This window comes from Morone saxatilis, unplaced genomic scaffold (genome assembly GCF_004916995.1).
Source record: "Morone saxatilis isolate NCDOM2014 unplaced genomic scaffold, NCSU_SB_2.0 Contig1, whole genome shotgun sequence".
Lineage (NCBI taxonomy): Eukaryota > Metazoa > Chordata > Actinopteri > Moronidae > Morone > Morone saxatilis.
The window spans coordinates 4,050,391-4,050,724 of record NW_023339651.1 but is presented as its reverse complement, the minus strand read 5'-3'; positions in this window follow the sequence as shown (position 1 = coordinate 4,050,724).

The window sequence follows — 334 nt, the reverse complement described above, 5'->3', positions numbered from 1 at the left end:
TTTTCCTGATTATACTTAGATACTCATTGCAGGAGTATTTTTATGGTATGGTTTTAATACTTTTACTATATAAAGGTTCTGAATACGTCCTCCACCACTGACTATGAATAGATTAATATAATATAATATAAGTTATGATTTAAAGCATAAATGTTTTGAAGCTTGCTCCTCTCAAAGATTATTTTCATTATAGATTAGTATATTGATTGACACAAACATAAGAGTAATCTGTGAATCTCTTTCTCCATCTGTACTAGATTGCTTTTGTCTGTTTTAACTTGTTGAATAAATCTCTCTCCCTACTCAGTATCAGGCACACACACACAAACACACA